The sequence below is a fragment of the Maniola jurtina genome, chromosome 7 (genome assembly GCF_905333055.1).
Source record: "Maniola jurtina chromosome 7, ilManJurt1.1, whole genome shotgun sequence".
Classification (NCBI taxonomy): Eukaryota; Metazoa; Arthropoda; class Insecta; order Lepidoptera; family Nymphalidae; genus Maniola; species Maniola jurtina.
This window is the reverse complement of record NC_060035.1, coordinates 2,696,601-2,713,295: the sequence shown is the minus strand read 5'-3', so window position 1 is coordinate 2,713,295 and position 16,695 is coordinate 2,696,601. Positions and strand designations below refer to the sequence as shown.

At 34.0% G+C, this 16,695-nt stretch overlaps 1 long non-coding RNA gene across 1 annotated transcript; it reads right to left on the bottom strand.

Moving 5' to 3' along the window:
* Positions 1-4,369: 4,369 nt before the first annotated feature.
* LOC123866578 lies at positions 4,370-8,462 on the bottom strand. The gene is made up of 2 exons (XR_006796224.1): positions 8,327-8,462; positions 4,370-8,127 (listed from the first exon to the last, which is right to left on the bottom strand). It is a non-coding gene; the product is annotated as an uncharacterized LOC123866578 (long non-coding RNA).
* Positions 8,463-16,695: the final 8,233 nt, after the last annotated feature.

Sequence of the window (16,695 nt, the reverse complement as noted above, 5' to 3'; positions counted from 1 at the left end):
AGGTATATTGTGACATTTTTAAAAGATAATAGCTTCGCTTAGACTTGGCTGCAATGTGTTTTGGGCCTTGGAGGCAGTGAATAAAGAAATAGAGGTGTGCTTAGTGCGACATGTGTGTATGGAACCTTTGAATGCATTTCTTACTTATTATGTAATTTTATATACAAAAGTTGCATATATGTGCAATGTAAATAAAATATGATCTATTAATAATAACTTGGCTGTATTTATATACAACATGTACCTATTAATATTTTTTGTGTAACTTATACCATAAGTTTCGAGAGAAGTTATAATTTTGTGTAAAATGTTTAAAAGTCATATCGAAAAACTCAGCTTTTTATCCTAGAATTTTTTAACGCATACCTCAAAAGAAATATGCGAAGACTGTATTTTACATAATATTTTATAGCTACTTCAATTAATTAATGATGGAAACGTACTTTTAACAAAAAAGAAACGTGAATCCTGTTGAAGCAAATCAACCTGTTAGGTACCTACCTACCTAGTTATTTTTCTATTGGAACAAGCACACTTCAAAATACTAAACGCTACTTTGTATGAGATGTGAAGCTTGATAGGCAAGTGTACGTATAAAGCATTTTTATTATTAAACTTTTTATTTGTACACTATGACATAAAGGTAAAAATACAGACATAAATAAAAGTAACATGAAGAAAGAAGGCGAGCTTTTTATCAAGTACAGTAACCTATGATAACTGTAATAATTGCCTTCTGCCCTTTCAACACAGTTATGTGTCTGCTACCTTATATTGCTATGCGTTGAGTGTTAAAAGTATGTTTCTGCTTTAAATGTAAAGATGTCTTTTGTAATAGATTTAAGTGTATGTCTTGGTGTTTTTATAATTAATCTACATCTAACGGCTGCTATAGTGATCAATGTCTTTTTACAACTGTTTTTATCTATTTATACTTGATTAAATATCTAGTTGATAATAATATGCATAATAAAATATCAGTAAGGCGCTTTTTACGATGGAATTAAATAGGTTTCTATACTTAAAATATAAAATCAATAATGTTTCAGTTTTACGGAGTAATGTGATCATTGTTACTTAGCCCGGCGTGACCGATTTCATTCTCGGCCAAAATAAAATAGGTCTTTGGTAAATGATTGCTAAATGCTAAATAAAAATTATTTTAATCTGTTTGAAATACGGAGGGAAATATTATATTGTTTGCTGAAGAACTGAAGAAGCAACGCTTGGATAACAGCGTCATTTTGAAACAAAAAATAAACCTACCTTCAGCTTAAGGTAGGTATCTTGTATCAGGTAGTAACTTGACTGTCGTTTTAAAATGTTGTTGTAATCGATCGATGAATTAATCGGATTCTGGCTTCAAAAAGCATTTGCAGCGCGCGATTGTGACAAAAACTAAACGATACACTTATTTGGTCATACCAAACTACCTAGGCTGAAAACTTACTTTGACTTTTCCCATAGATTTTTACTAAGAGTTAAAAACACAGAGTTTAGAGAGACATAAATCTGTCTCTTTTTAACTGTCTCTCTGTCACAGACAGTAATGTGTGGTATATAAGGGAAACTGGAGACATCATTCTCATATTGAGTTTTTTAAATTGGAACTCAAATTGCCTAAAATTATGTTCTACTCTCTTGCTGGAAGGTGCAACTGCAGACACACTATTGGATTGTGTTGTGTTCGTTGTGTTGCAACTCAAATAGAGACGACATCGACCAATTAAAGCGAGTAAAATACGTCAGAATGCGGCAACAGACAGTGTACAGGGAGTGTATATGTCTTCATATAAAATGTTAGCCCACGATCGCATTCTATCGCGTAACAACACATCACAACACAGTAGTGTGTTTGCAACTTTAGTCACACGCTGCGAATGCTTTTATTAATTAGGTATACCCTTTTTATTATTATAAAGAAATCTCATTCTACATGTGATGTAACGTTAAGAACTAGTACATTTAGGTTTTTATGTCGTAAGTGGTATCATAGTAGGTAAGTGTAACGTAGTGCGAGAATTCCTTGTTTTGACAGTTAATAACTATTATTGCAATATATAATAATTTTACACATTTAATTTGCTGTTTTTTTTAGTCCTCTATAAATACTTACATACTGAAGGTAATGGAAAAATACTTCCTCAATACAAAAGGGACGGGATAAAAAATGTTAAGGGTGTGCCGTAGGTACATTTATCGATGATACCCGTGAATCCGCCCGCGTGGATTTAGGTTTTTAAATATCCCGTGAGAACTCATTGTTTTTCTGGGTTAGTTAGTTTTAGTAGCCTACCTAGGTACCTACCTATTTATGGTACTTGTATATATCCAGGATGCAAGTTATTTATGTACCGAATAGATGCTTCCCGCAATGCAATCCAGTTGGATTATCGGCAATTAGATACTGCTTGCCGATAGGTACAACCGGCTGCGTGACGGCTCCGATCCAGCTGTACCGATCAGAGGAATAATGGATTCATAATTCCTAGATTCTTCCATCATCAGACTGTGTTGATTCCTAGACAGGTGACACGGCACGTTTTAGTCCGCTGTTCAAAATAACTGGCAGCAGCGGCGTCATCTCATCATATATTTAGTCGTTTTAGTTCTTCTACTTGGCAATAGATGGCATGTTTTTTTTTTTGTTGTATAGCCACATAGGTATACTAGAACAGACATGAATAGATCAAGAATAGATACGGTCCGACAAGGCTCTCTTGGCACTTGAGTGAGGGCGCTGTTGTAGCTTTATGCCGACACAGCGAACTAACCAACCAGTGCACTTCTCGGGACGACGGCTTTAGTTCCGATTTTGGCCACGCGCCAAAAGAGCCTTGTCGGACTGTACGGTTCATTACGTTTTGTCAAACTTGCCCTCTATTGCCAAGTAGAAGAACTAGAACTAAAAACCATAAGGGTGCCATTCCACCAGAGATGTGCTATGTAGCAGCTGCTATGCTGCGAAGATGTGTAATCTACGCTACGAAAATATGTAACTGTTTCCACCAATACTAAGCTATGTAGGTACTCTGCTCTGCACATAGCTACACCACTCGCGAAGGCCCATAGCAGGCATCCATAGCACGCATCCTTCCATATAAAAAACATATCTAAGTTGAATCCGTTTCCACCAGTGCTAAGCTATGTGCACCAATGAATATGATTGGTGGATATCAAACGCATCCATAGCAACGCAGCATAGCACATCTCTGGTGGAAAGCAGCCTAAAGTTGGTTACGCTATACTAGATAGGTACTGTACCTAACTACCTACCTATCTATCCATCTGTGGTGCCTAGGCATCGTATGGAAGCTCCCCACGCTTGTGACAAACAACAAACAGCAAGAATCGACAAACAGCAAGCATCGACAAACACCACACATGGCTTGCCTGCCAATCGGAACGCTCCAAAACGTTGGGAAGCATAGGTACGCAAACATCTGTCCACACGTTAGTTGCCAGTGCTTGATGTTTGCCACGAGCGTGGGGCGCTTCCAGTGGACTGGTTCCAAACCAGCTTCCCACGGTGCGTGATATTCCAGGAGGACGCGGACCACATAGACTATAGAGGTTGTATATCGAACAGCCCGCGCCGATGCACAGTGGGAAGAGAACCCATCATCGTCGTCGTGATAATCCGCACCGTGAGGATCAGGGATAATATTATACTGGCCGGAATAGGATATAATTTAGGGCCGTCGCACACACGGAGCGCAGCGCAGAGCATGCCCGCGAAGTTTTCTAATCGCGTGACACATTACGCGAATATTTTGTAGTTACCAGAGAATGCGAGAACACGCGCGGGACTGTGCGCGGATGCACAATTGATTTTAGATATTATTTCAATGAGGACACTGTCGATAATATATTTTTTTTTCGACTGAAAAATGCTCTGCGCTGCGCTCCGCCATAAAATGTGCCCCGGCCCTTAGATACCTACTAAATAGTAATTCGTATTTTTGTGTGTTGTTTCGGATTGACTATGCTGCGTAGGCCCAGGTGCACGACATCTCTTTTATCGCTGGCAGTGTACCGGGTTAGCGTGGGACATCCCCACCCCGATTGCCATCTCGACCTGTCACGTACCTACCATAGGGTAATTTGAATCTTGATATTCATCATGATCTCGTCTACGCCGCGCTGATCATTCCGAACAAAAATTGTGTTCTAATTTCTATGCTGTAAAGTTAAGTAGGTAACATTAACTAAGTTTTAAGCATTTTTGTTCAGAACGATCAGTCTGCCTTAGAGGTAATTGGCTTAGCATAATAGGAACAGGGAAATAAAACTACAAGGGGTAGTAGGGGGCAAGTAATTGTTATAATTATTGTATTGTGGTGGTAAAGATATGAAATAAAACAAAGTGTATGCTCAAATTAACTTTTTATTTCTGTTTCATCAATTATATTATATCTTTTACATTTTATATATTTTTTGAATTTGGAAAAAATCTACCACCGCTTCGGAAGGTGTTCTTCTGTGGAGAAGAAGCGGCGCAAGAAACTCCACAGGCATCACCTTTTTTAGTGTGAATTTAAAGCCAATTGTTTGTCAAATGATAAAAGTAATATTTTTACCTTACCCTGCCTGATAACAAATTAGCTTTACCTAGTATCATCGCCCGGTTCTAACGACCTAGTACGTAGGAATAATGATTCTGAAAAGTTTAGAAACATTTTTGTACAAACTTAACCAACTGTTATTGTCATAAATCCTAATGTGGCAAGTTCTAAAAGAACATTCGTTATTTAACGTACTTATCGGTACCTAAAATATTTTTTATAAGAATCTGTAACAAGAGTAAATTATTTATTTTCTTATCCTAAAACAGAATAATTTTACCTACTTTCAACCAAACTTAATACTAAAATAATTTATTGTACTTATTATCTGTCCGTATATCATCTAGTTTATATAATTATCGCATAATTTATTACCTTTATTAAATTATTTATAAATTATAATATTTGCCTAAAAAATATTTTGTATTTTCTAGTTTCCAAAATGTTTTCATTTGTTCATTGATGATTTATATTCTTCTTCTTACGTCTTGTCTTGTGGTTTTGTTTTATGGTTTTCGATTGCTAACACCTTATTAATAATTTATAGGCATAGTTAACATAAAATTGAATTTCTAGTTATTATCTGGACCTGTACAGTGTAATGAATAAAATACTATTGAAAAACAAACAAAAATAATATTAAAGTAAAATGTAGCCCACATTTAGATACATTATTGCATATTGATGCTAGTAATCAAAAGCTTCAATAGCTAGCATAGAATTATTATTGTATTTTATGCTGGGTACTGTCAATTGAAAAACGGAGCTCAAGCATAAAATATATCCAAATGTTGGATGTGAGGATTTCAAATGTACAGTCATTTAGTTTCACAGAAGAATTTTATATTTAAATATAAAGTTTTGTTTTAATGACGACGTAATTAAGAAGATTTATACAGTATCTCCCGTTATAAATCTTATACTTAGCTAAGATTTTTTATAAAAATTCATTTATCGCTCTTTACATATAAATTAAAAATATTTTGTACCCTTTGTTTTAAAGCCGATTCTCTAACAACGAGAACATATCTAAATTCAGATTTTGGGGACAGAAGCCAAAAAGGACAATCAGAATTGCAGTTTAGAAGAAAACAACACGTACAAGCCAAAACAAACCGCTACAATAGTTATAGTAGATGCAGTAACTATTTACGTAGGTATTAATAAGAAGACAAACAACAGTGTTGAACTTCTGAATTAGGTCGGTTTCTAAAAGTTAATTTACACTTACATTGATACCCATTAGCATTAGAAGCCGCCTATTTTATGTGATGCTGCACTTGATGTTTTGAAAACTACAGTTAACAATCACGTGACACAATTACTTACACATTAATTAGCGTCGACAAGGTTATCTACAGCTACGCTTTGCTTGGCAAGTTTATGCAAGATTAGAGTGAACTCCTCGAAACAGATCCATCCAAACATGCTAAGGAGAAGATCGCATTTCAATACCTTTCCAACAGTGACAACTCTTCAATTATCTCCATTCAAGCACCAGGTTTAAAGCAAGCTATATTTAAAAAACGGACAAAATAGTTAAGGCCTTAAAGTTATTCATACCATATTTAGAAATTCACATTTCAACACCTTTCCGATAATGAAAACTCTTCAATCGTGTCTGCAAGCACCAGGTTTAAAGCAAGCTATATGTTCAAAACGGACAAAATAGTTAAGGCCTTAAATTAATTCATACCACGTCTAGATAAAACCACATAAATAGGCATCAAGAATAAGAAAACGTAAATATTTTTAATTCAAAATTATATGAAAAATTGTTATTAAAATATATACCCAAGTGTTTAATACTTAATGCTTCCACCGGTGCATGAGTAGATTTTCTTGTCTCGGATAGGCATCAGGAATCTCTAGTTTGAATTTATTTATCAAAGCCAAATTGTGTACCTTGGGATGTAGTCGAAAACTTCGAACTCCAATCCAATTTATATTTATTTCATTTCATGGTGAAGCATGCGTTTCGTAGGCTCTATCAGATTTAGCAAGTGCACCTACACAGGATGACAATAATTATATTATTATGTTTGATTAAAGCTCTAAATGTTAAAACCAAGATTGCAGTACCATCTAAAGTGTGACATGTAGACGACAACAGTGATAACAGGAAGCTGGAATTCTAAATAAGACTTTTTATAACCTGCACCTTTTGTAGTCTTCATGCTGTTCATCAAAATTATTAGTGGAGTCATTCTGTGACGTACAAACATATCGAAAACATGCTACTAAAATTTACACTCAATACCTTTACCACGCTGGTAATCTGTCACCGACGGCGCTTTTTACTGTATCAATATCTCCGCGTTTATTATACTCGTACACTCGAACTTCTCTTCATTTTGAAATCGCTAAGGACCGGTTATATTTTCTACAATAAATTAGTGTAAACCTTGCGTAGTTAAAGTACTGCAACCTCCGTGATCTGAAGTTTATAATTCTGCGAACCGGATTCCGAAATTAACCATCGAGCACCGCCGATGCTGACTTGAAATTGATACAAACATTGATTAGCGGAGTGTTGCGAAACTTCCTCTGTGTATTTCAAACAAAATCTTCCACTCGTTACTCTCATGATCCTTTAACGTTAGAAAGATACCTCCATTAATGTAATGATGATTGTAAGCGGCGAAACTGTGGATGTCTGGATTGAGTAAATATGATCACTGCCACGAGAAATGCTGTCAGAGGAAGCATCGTCAACGCTTACTTTATATCTGGTGAAAAATTTCCGAGGTGAAACCGCAAAGCAACGCCAATGCTTATTCCGAGTTATTGTGATCTCTGGATTAACAAACTTCAAAAAAATGATACCGCATACAATCGACGACATTTACTCGAGTAACTTGATGTCAGGATTCTCTTGAACACCGTCGCTGTCCATTACAAAAATTTGGTAAAAACCTTTCGTAGCAGCATACCGGAATGCACGCTCGACCGATATGTATTTCAAAATTCAATTGTTTGATCCTGTTATGGAAGAATATCCGTGAAAGCCCCTCAACGATCAGACAAATTGGTAAAAACCTTTCCGGAGTCTTTAAACCGCGAGGCACCGTCGACGCCATAATGGGACGAGGATAAATATTCTGTGGGAGTAATATGTATATTGCAGGGATACTTCGATCCTTACTTACAGTGAGCCTCGTACATCTTGTTAAAAAGATTCTGCAACGATATTATGTAAATACATTATGTAGTCCGTCGAGGCGAAAAAGAATGCTGAGTTCTGGTATACTAAACCTCTTCAAGTGAATAATCGCGAAGACTTTTTATGCTGATATAGACACGAGTGTCCGAAGCCGGGTACGGCACCGATTCTACTGTTGAGCTTGTAAATTGTTTCGTAGTTGAGAAGACCGTGAAAGTTATCGCTTGATTTAGTTCTCATATTAAATTTCTAGAATAATTGGAACTTTATCTGCTGTACCTTTTGTAATCGCGGTATGTATATTCTGATTCCGGTAAACAAGCCTCTATACTTCAATTTGGTAGCTGATCACGAACCACGAACTCACGAACGATGATCTTATTAGGGAATCTGTTTTACCTTTCATAGGTTACCACAAGACACCGGTGTTTATTAAAGTCAGTCTTTTAGGTCATTCCGTGACACTAAATTGAGGAAATCAATCAACGCCTTACTGTGAACAATGTTAAATTAGCTTCCGCAGCTGGATTTGATCAAAGCCGTAACAGCAATCGACAGCTATTCAGATCTTAAATTTTTAATAGGGAACGTATTTTACCTTCCATAGGTTACCGCGGGGCATCGACTTAACTTGGCTTGATAGGGTGTTCCGTGACATTAAGTTGAGGAAATCAATCAACGCCTTACTGTGAGGTTTTAGTTAGCTTCAGCAACTGGTTTGTATCGGGATTTGCTCGGTGTAGTAAACAACTCGACAGCTACTCTAATCTTCAAGTTTGAATACGAATGTGATTTACCTTCATAGGGTATCTACCGCGCGACATCGACGTTACCAAAACTGGTCTATTAGATTTTTCATTGGACATTGTTGTTGTACATCGGTTGAGGAAATCGACGCTTTTCTGTGAATAATGTTAATTAGTCTCGGCAGCTGCTTTGTATTGGAATTTGCACGGAGCAGCAAACGGCAATCGACAGCTATACAAATCTAGGGAATCTGTTTTACCTTTCATAGGTTACCGCGACACGCCGACGGTTTCAAACTTGGTCCGCTATGTTTTTCTGACATTGAAGAAATCAATCGACGTCTTACTTGTGAAGAATGTAAAAATTGCCTCGGCAGCAGCTTTCTATTGGGATTTGCACGGATCGAAAATATTCAAATCTTCAAATTTTATTTAATAGTAAATCTGTTTTACCTTTCATAGGATATTAGAACGAGACACCGACGGCGCTTAATAAAGTTGATCTTTTATGTTATTCTGTGACATTAAGTTGAATGTCTTTCTGTGAACAATGTTATATTAGCCCTGGCAGCTGGGTTGTATGGGGATTTGCTCAAACCAATAAACAGCAATCGAGAGCTATACAAATCTTAGCAGAACAGCGCATTTTTACTCAGCAATACTCAAACTCTCGACTCTTTCCATTGAAATAGCGAAAAATATTAACTACTTCCAAGTTATTGATGCATTTTCTGGAAAATTATTAAAAAGGAAACCTTTAATTGTAGATTATCGCGCCCCAGAAGATGAAATACCGCACCTTAGTAGTTCAAAAAGATATACCTTATAGCAATCAGAGCATCGCGTCGCGTCGTTAGGTCATATTAACATACGAATCGGAGATTCAGAGTCTTTTTTTATGCAAGGCGCGAACAAATTATGCAGCAGGGTTCTATTTTTAACTGTCAAAGAACAGAACACGGCAACAAGCAAGTACATATTATAATGGTTAGAACTAGCAGATATACATTAACGATTGTAATAATATTATATTCATTTTAGTTACATTAATTTAAAATGCTTAAAATACCATACAATAATGTTAGTGTGAAGTAAGATAAGTCTGGAATATTTAATAAACAATTTTACCTTTACATGAAGCAACTTTTATACTTATGTGCTTTTTGGTCCTAGGTACATAATTTTAAATTTTCGTTGGTTGTCTAGTGTCTACCCGTTGTTCAAGCAAGTGTAGTCTTACTATTTTAGAAAGCAGGACAGTACATATACTAACTGTAAGAAGAGAAAACACGCAGACAAGCAAAAAAACACACTAAAAGTTAAATACATTTAAAAAAAGGTAATAAATTAGTTATATGAATTTTGAACCTTTTTATAAAGTCAGTTAATGATCATACCCTTGACATTGTTTGATAAAGCTTACTGCCTTTTTGTCTTTGTTCGGTTAAATTTTCTCCAAATGTATCTTTCGAGTGTGAAGACCACCCTAGTGCTGAATTTACCGACCGGCAATTTAAGTGGAAATGCAACTGCAAAAAAACAGTAAAACGACACGCAGAAAAGCCTAACACGAATCCTAAGATATTTAGACAATATATTAATTAATATGAGCTATAAAAACTATGGAAACCATTAAATATAATCAGCAAAAGTATATTTATAATTTTCAGATTTGCTGATGCTGCATTAAATTTAAATAGTTCATGATATTTTTAAAGCTGCAGCAAAATTAATGCATTGGTTTTTAAGTACATACTATACAAATTAGCTTTTATTTACTTTTATAAAAACATATTGTAACCTTGTAAACAATTATAGCACTACGACTTACATAATCACTGTAAGATGTAACGCCGATGTTATACGAAATGGTGGCGAGTTCCGCAGGTTAATGAAGATGTCTGCTCAACTGCAAATATATTTAACAGGGCATATGGAAGACATGTAAACGGTTTACTTTTAGGCTTCTACAGCGCTTCGTTCGTACCAGCCCTGGACACCGACCTATTGGGAAGCTTTAGCTCGGGAACCTGGCTGAAGAGTTTGCAGAGACTAACTGTGAAGAACACAAAATGGCACGCAAAAAGCAAAATACAGATTAAGGTTAACTAGGGATTTGGAGGGAACTAATGTTGAAGTGTTTATTATCCTTAACGAGTCATTAGATATAGATTCACGAATGTACATTGCTGTTAGTAGAAGCATATTGTAATATTGTCTCAGAATATACACCTAAACAGTAAAATTATAACTGCAAGTTGCAAATACTTAGTGCAATTGTTATACCTCATAGGAAGTTCTTCCGTGATTTTTATCAAGAAGCTGATAGGATCTAACGTGAAAAAGTGCTGGAGCGATATGTAGGGCGAACTGTAAAACAATCTAAAAGACACGCAAAAACGAAGAAAAGATTTTTCATTCGTTTTTATTATTTACGAACATAAACTATAGTAGGTATACCTTACGCTTTATGAATATTTAAGTCCCAGTACCCTCAGTATATTTTTAATGCTTTTTAATTTATTCATTCTTCGTAAGCAGGCATGTTGTGGTTGATTAGGTAGCGATTACGTGAATAACAGTGCTGTTGTTGGTGTAAAAATTGATGGATCGTTTTATGGACTTACTCATACAATTTTCTCGTCGCATGATCGAACTATCTAACGGAGGACTGTTAACTGTAACAAAAAGTTAAAGGGACACGCAGACACGAAAACCTAAGTTACAGAAACACATAAAATGCATAATTACGGAGATTACACTATTAACAAAATTATTACAAGAAATAGCAAAAATTCATGCTATGAAAAATAATAATAGTTTGATCGTATTACTCTTAAAAATAGTTCCTACGAATACCTCGTTTTAAGAATTTTTTTCGTTTGCCGTGTAACGCGCAAAGTCTGAGGAAAACCCCTGCGGTACCGAAAGCTGTGAAAAATATACAAACAAAGACACGCAGGAAATCAAAATTAAGTTAGGGGCACAGAAAGTAAGAAAATGATTAATTTTAAAATATTGTTATGTATATGTAAAGACGAATCTAGCATTAGACGTTAATGATAGTTTAAATACTAATTACATCGTAGTAATACCTCATACAACTCGTGCTTTTAGTAGCTCTGGCGTAGAAACGTGAGTCAAACTTTCAAGAATCTGCCCAAAAGATCAACTGCAAGAAGAACCAAACAAAACGCAAACAAGAAAAAGTTAAGGGAATAATTTTATTTGCTACAAACAAAATTAATCAAATAGCTTTACAAGTTTTTGTTATGAGTACTTTGCAAACCCTAAGTTTACCGTTACCAATGCAATAAAAAGAATTAGGCTCGTTTCTAAGTGACGTTCTAACTTAGCACATTCAGTTTAGCTTTGAAGCATTTGCTCGATATACCTCCGGAAATGTTACATCTCGTCAACTGTAAAAACAAAAAACAACAAGGCGGAAAAGGAAAATTTTTATGATAAATAAATGAATCGGTGCTAGTATGCTGTTGTAGTAAGATACTAAAACGTGAGAGTAATACCATTGCCATGTGATTTGTGACTGATTTAGATCTCCTTTAAGTAGATAGGTGCTGTAATATATATGATTGTGTATTGTTGTCTCGGTTTGTTTTGACGCAAACTGGAATCTGTCCGACGCGAGAAAAATTCGATTGGTCCAACAGTTTCATGAGCTTTTTAACTGTAAACATAATATAACACGACACGGAAGACATATAAAGAAAGATAGCATTAACAGCTTTAATGTTTAATTTCAGTCATTATTTTTCCATATATCTTATCATTGTTAATTTCCGTTTCTCGAATGCTTAAATATTACGACCTAAACCTGTAATGTACGTTTAAGAAAAAAGAAAAACGGGTAAATAAATTAGTCAGGACTCCTGTTTTTAATTTGGTCGATCTCGCAAAGTCGCAGTATTTCTGCAAATAAATATAAAAAGACACGAAAAACAATAAGAGTTAAAATCTTACATTTAGGACAATCTTACGTTGTTTTGTGGCCAATATCAGCAATATTTGCTATATACCGATTACTTTTTACTAGTTTCCTTGTCCTGGTTTTAACTTATATTATTATTCAATTGTTAATATTCTGTATTTTCGAAGATTATTTTCCTCTATATTCGAAGTGTTACTTATTCGTAATCAGTTTTTTCACGTGTATTATTAAGGCCGTTCACGACGCTATTATTTTTATCCCCTAAGAACCTGGCGTATTCCAACTGTAAAAACACTTACGGACTAAGGAATATTGAAAGGGAATTTAAAAATTATATACCTATCCTTAACTTTCGTCAAATTTTCCTGTAATTTTATAAATCCTGTGATAACTATGTCTTTCAAGATTTCTCTCAAGGTTTTGTAATGTCAATTCAATAATCATGTTTTAAGTGTCTCACTCGAGGATGTAATAATATTTTTCGTTTTTAAATCATACATATGTCTTCAACATTTCTTTTTTAACTCAATTCGTGACGTTCTCTTTGCCTGATTCATATTTAATAATGTGTAATCAAATCTGCAAAAGGATATGTTATACCAACAAGATAACAAATAATATAAATCAAAATAAATATTGCATAAAGTTAGTCCTATCACCCTGCAAATAATTACATTTATAATTTGGTTAAGGATTTTATTTTTACAATGTTTATAGTTATTTCAACACCTTTTTAGTATTTAAATAACACACTTCCACTCACTCACAATTCTCTTCCTAAACTTTCAGTGCACAGCCAAAATATTGCATGAAAAACTTAACTTTTGTAAAAATAATACTTTTTTTTACCACTTGCTCACTCATCAAATTGACATTCTATTACTAGATAAAATTATTTTCTGCTTTTAAATTAATTTAATAATTGTTACAACTCTCTACATTGTTTTACTTTTAAAATTGCATTATAACTTTGATTTTTCAACAAAATATACACCACTGCCACAAACTCTTCTCTCAACATTACTTCTAAATAAAAAACAATATTTTTACTAAACTTCTCAGAACAATTAACAATTTACTATTTCAATTTTTCATCAATTTTAGTTTAAAGACAAAACTTTAATCAAATAATACTATTTAGGTCTCAATGTAGACGTTCAAATTAGACAGTTATCACTAAGCACCAACGACTAACAAACAACTAATGAACAAACTAAACACTATTTATCACAACACTATAAAATTAAAAGCTTGTTTATTTTAAAGCGTAGTTCTTCAAAAAATAACTTTATCGTTGATTTTTGATAGTTTCTACCGAAGCATTAAACTAAAGCATAATCCTTTAAATCCACAAATATTTAGCGATCAGCATACATTTACGCATTCCTCATTTAATATTACTTTTTTAAAAGCTTTCTCTTCTTGCTATATTTTAATGTGATGTACGATATCTGTTAGTTGGGTATAAATATCACCGTGAATTGTGTAAATGAGGGTACAAAACTATATTTTACATTATCTAAGTATGCAGATTTAGCCACAGCAGTAAATATTACCTATAAAAAGTTCGCCAGTGTAATACATTCCACAGATTATAAAGCTCTATTAAAACAAGAAGCATCTTATTACGTTAAGGTTTTATATTACATACCCGATGAGTGAGTAGCGTTTTAGGATAACAAAATGGAAGCGCATAATGGCCGCGTTACTCGTGACGGTGACGTTGCCTCTATTTATAACCAACATCGATTTCCGTGCGATAGAATAATAAATGTGACAGAAAATGTATACCTACTACTCACACCACGTAAACCTGCAAGAATTCTCGAATTCATAAGACCAAATCCATCTAGCTTCATGCTCATTCCTGTTTAAAGTTAGCCACAAGAAATGTTGGTGCATTTTACCAAAGATCACAGAATATTTCAAACAAAATAAACCGTGTATACTAAAAAGTATAACAATAATTTGATGATTAAATTGCAAATTAAAGCGGACCTGTAATAAGAAAGGACTCGAACAATGCAAACACACGTAAGCGGCAATCAGTAACGTAAGTTTTAATACTTATGAAGTTAGCATGTTGTGTTTTACCAAAATAATTCCACGTAACACGTTTACAAAGACAAATGTACCATTCGACACAGGCTTAGTGGAAGTTGGTTAAGCTTGCTATCGAATTGTTGCGAAGATACTAGGTAACTGGCGTTATGTGAAAATATAAAAGCAAAATTTGGTGCTGAGCTGCTATCTCGATTAACACAATCCATATTCAAGTATTATTCATTCTAGTTTGTGTGCTGTAATTTTTGTCAGTCATAGTTATATTCAAACTTTTTCAACAATTATGTTTTCAAACGAATGTGATGAGCTGAAACCAAAAGATTAATTTTCGCCTAGTGTGGCGTTCGATACCTAGTGAAGTGTTAAAAACACAAAAATTACCAAAACAAATTAGTATTGTTTTAAAACAGCTTTGATTCCCAAAAGCAAGAAAATATTTGATATATTAATATGATTTAAATTTTTAAGACATTCGTTTAAATCTCTCAAACTTTTAAATACAATTATAACTAACTGTAAACCTACAAAATACACAAAGCTAAAACGGAATATTACACAAAAATGTTAGGCAAACGTTAAAATATAATACAGTCAAAGAAATAATTAATGATGCTGATTTGTCTATAAAATATTACGTACCCATAAAAATACCGATGACTGAAATAATGACCATTGTAACTCACAAAGGCGTAAAGCGTGATGCTGATGATGCGTCTAGGACCGTACAAGCCGTTTCGAAAACTTTGTAGCAACATTTTCACAAACAACGTTTCGGAATCTAAACCAAACCCTTCTAGCCTCATGCTTATACAAGATCAAAGGTATGTTACAATCCATAATTTGTTAGCCACTGCCGAATTCCCATAAAACGTCCTAAGTCAATAAGTTTTTAGTACCTCTGAAATTAATTTGATTAATTTGTATGTCGTGGACAAGCACAGTGTTAGAATATTCGGACCGTCTATGTGTCCACGTGTAAAAACGAAGAAAAGCTGGAAGGGATATTCCATAAAAAATATTTACAAGCACAGGGCAACAAACCTTATGAATTAACCTCTAGGCATCCAAGTGCGAAAAAGTGCAATAATTTGCAAAATGACAATTCCTTAACTCTAAAAAATCTAATCCATGCTTCACTTTCATATTATCTAAACATTTAGTTAAACTAGTCATGAGTAACCAAACATAATAATTAAGTGTGCTGAAAAATAGATTGAAAATAATTTATATTATTCGTACATACATTACTGGACGTATATATATTGTATATAAAAATAATAAAATATTTGTTAAGTGTATCAAAGCTACTTTCGCTGGGAGTGATGTGTATGCGTTTCCCATCTGTTATTAAAGAAGTTAGTTCGAACAAAAGAAACGGTCAAGAAACAATTAATAAGAAAAAGTTAATATGTATTAAACGCTTAATATTATGTCCTCAAACTATTCTTCAGCTGTTCCAGTGGCGTTTCTTAAAGTTATGGTTTTCGTGCATTATCTATGGATATTTCGTTACTCGTTCTGATGTGGTTTGACTTACCAAAAAATATTACACAAGTATACTTATTTACCAGTAGCAAAAACTCCAATAGGTTACGCCATCCAACCGCGCTTCATAAACTTATAATATTTTTCGTGCAATAAGCCTTTCCTTTATTCAAATCGATGTAATTAAACTTACTAAGTAATATGTAAATTCTTATCTATCAGTATTAAAAATACGCATTTCAATATTTCTTCTGTTTTTGTTGTTGTATTTCTCTTTCTCGTATTGGAGATTCTAAATATACAACTCAATCTTAAAGAAAACTATTATTAAATATGTTTTCTGTGTTTTAATTTGCTCTACTAAATAATTTTATAAGATTATACTCTTTAATATTTTTTGCATAAAATGCCCGACCTCTTAGATTAAATTGTTAATCGAATCCCATGACTGCTGATGGTCGGATATATTCCTTCCAATTTCATTAATATTGTACGAAGATTATCCCTTCCTTTATTAGAAGTTATCTAATGGCATAGCTATTCCGATATACATCTAGTATTTTCTAAAAACCTAATATGTATTAAATTTTTCACTATTCTTGTGATTTGGATGTAATAGATATGTATATATTTTTATCTCTATTGTTGGACCTATTCTGGTCTAATGCTATGAGTTTTCTGTATTGCTTGATTATTATTTTTAGTTCAAGCTTAACTATTTTT